The sequence below is a fragment of the Arachis ipaensis genome, chromosome B09 (genome assembly GCF_000816755.2).
Source record: "Arachis ipaensis cultivar K30076 chromosome B09, Araip1.1, whole genome shotgun sequence".
NCBI lineage: Eukaryota > Viridiplantae > Streptophyta > Magnoliopsida > Fabales > Fabaceae > Arachis > Arachis ipaensis.
The window spans coordinates 142,787,958-142,790,769 of record NC_029793.2 but is presented as its reverse complement, the minus strand read 5'-3'; the positions used below and the strand labels follow the sequence as shown (position 1 = coordinate 142,790,769).

The 2,812-nt window shown below is 34.7% G+C and overlaps 1 pseudogene; it reads left to right on the top strand.

The window, feature by feature from the left end:
• On the top strand, positions 1–2,812 carry LOC107616682 (annotated as a pseudogene).

Sequence of the window (2,812 nt, the reverse complement as noted above, 5' to 3'; positions counted from 1 at the left end):
ATGATGGTGTGCTGCACTGCTGCTGGAGAGTTGCTGCAGGCTGCGGCCTATGTGGAGTTGTTGCGCTGCTGCTGGCCTGCTGTTGCGCTGCTGGCCTGCTGTCCTCCAGTGCTGTTTTCTGACAACATTTATCGCAAGCACTAATATGTCAAAGCATTTCCCCAGATTTCTCTGAAAGCAGATGAAAGAGATGTGTATGAGTTCTTCTCAAGGACGGGCAAGGTCATGGTACTCCATATGCTTTCTTATGTAACGTTAGAGTTGCTTTCTTCTGTTAGTTTGAATGGAACCATGTAGTATATATAAACGTGAAGAAATACCTTCTAAATGGATTAGATTCTGGTTCCTTTTGACCTTTGAATCTAGTAGATCCCTGTTTTCCTTAAAAAACAATGTTACCTGATGAAATATAGACTGTAAAGGTATAGATTGTTTGTCTGTCAGTGTGACTTCATCCATTCTTATTAATAACTTAGTATTAATTTAAGGATCATTATGAATAGATGAATAGATTTACACTGTAGTAAATCATGAGCTGCCAAGTAATTTAAGAACTTTTACTAGAAGTGTAACGTTCATGATTGATGTTGCACCTTCTTGCCTAATGCCAATAGTATATAGAATTCTGCAGTGATGCTTGGACAAAATTCTAACTTATAATATCTCAATTGCTATGCATTTCTACTTTCTTATTTTGGCACTTTTTCGGTTTCAAGGTTCCATTTTTTTAAATCTAGGTCTTCCTGACATCTCTCATTTATCAAATTCAGGTGCGAGAGGTTCGGTTAATTATGGACTGCAATTCAAGACGCTCTAAGGGTTTTGGGTATGCATTACATCACTCTGCACAACTAAATCATTGTTTCTCTTCTCAGTTATGCCATGTAGTTGGCATTGATGACTATCATACTTTTCCCATTTAAGAATCTTGAATGTTAACTTCTGTTTATAGTTGGCACTGATGACTATCATACTTTTCCCATTTGATGACTATCATACTTTTCCCATTTATAAAACAGGTGCTATTAGCTGTTAAATAAATGAATGAAGGATGGCATTATATCTTCAAAATTTGTATGTCATGTTTGATTCAAGTGAATTTGTATAACTTAAGAATTGTATGCTAGTTTTATGAACACCACCATAGGGGTTAACAAGCATAGTTTTTGCCAAAGTTTTCATTGTAATAATGGTCTTTTATCTTTTCCCCCTTTCTATATGTATCGAAACCTGTTTCTCTATGTACAGTGACTTTACAAACTTTCACCATCTCAGTTGATGGGCCATTAGTGCATTGGTAATTAAAACTTACATTTTATAACCCTGCTCTTTCAATGGCTTTGTAGGTTTATATAATTATTACTTTTTTGTTTATGTTTACAGGTATATTGAGTTCTATGATGTCATGTCTGTCCCCATGGCAATAGCACTTTCTGGCCAATTTCTTCTTGGTCAACCAGTAATGGTGAAGCCATCAGAAGCAGAAAAAAATTTGGTCAGGTTGAGCTTGTCCAGCTGCCTCTTGATGAAAGTGGGCACTGCAAAGGTTTTGGATTTGTGCAGGTGATTAATCAAGATTTTTTTGTCTGGTTAAATGCATTCAATTTTGATTGCCACTTTCTTTATGTTTTAATAACTTTTCGTTTTCTAAAATTATGTTATAGTAACATTTGAAGAGGTGCTCATATTCTATGTGGAAGCTTTGATTGTATTGAACTGCGGTCTGCAGGACGAGAGACTGGTCTTCTATAAAATTGCAATTTTTTCTAGCAGTGTTAAGTTGATTGAACCATTGTTTATTGTAGTTTGCATGCCTTGAAGGTGCGAGAAATGCATGGAGCTTGAATGGTCAATCGGAAATTGGCGGCAGGACAATCAAGGTACGCACTAATACTATTGTTTTATCCTTAGATCTGAGTTTATTGGTCCTTGTTTGACTCAAGTTAGGTTTATATTTTGGTGAAGTTTGAGCTCATGCCAGTTTTGGACACTGAAGATCATATTCAGTGTCCGTAAATTAATAAAAGTTGGATGTTAATGACTGGCTACAAAATGGATATTCTGTTTATGATTTGTTTGTGTAGAGGATCTACATATAATGACCTAATTGCATTTATTTATTTATGGATTAGGTGTCCGCTATTACTGATCAATCTGGAATGCAAGAAGTTGGAGGGAATATTGGTGATCTTGATGATGATTAAAGTGGTGGATTAGGTGTTCCAAGTGAATGCTTACTGTTAAAGAAAATGTTTGATCCCAAAGACGAGGTGGTTAAATGACCTATATTATGAAGATTTGCACCATACATTCTTTTTCAAAATAGTGGTCTAATGATATTATTAACATTATGTACCGTAGAAGGAACCGGATTTCGATTTGGATATTAAAGATGTTGAGGCAGCATGCTCTAAGCTTTGGGAAGTTAAAGCATCTTTGTCGATAATTGAGTATAGTAAGCTTTATGTTCCTCAATTTCAGTGTCATCCATAATACCCTTCACTGAACAAAATGCTTGCCGAATGTGGATAGAATTAAGGATGAATACCTTTTGACACTTTATCAAGTTGTGAGCTACCAAAATTTTTTTCAATTTTGTTTCATGTTGATCTTTTTTTCCAGTTTTAAAATTTTTTGCGTGTGAAAAATTATATATAAAAAAATAAGGTATAACTACAAGGAGGATAAAAGTCCTCGAAAATAAGAATAAAAAAAAAACAAGGACAACAAATAATGCAGCAAGACTGTACAGTGCTTTTGAATATATACTAATAACAAAATCCATCTATATCTTCTTTTCTTGCTTGTAATT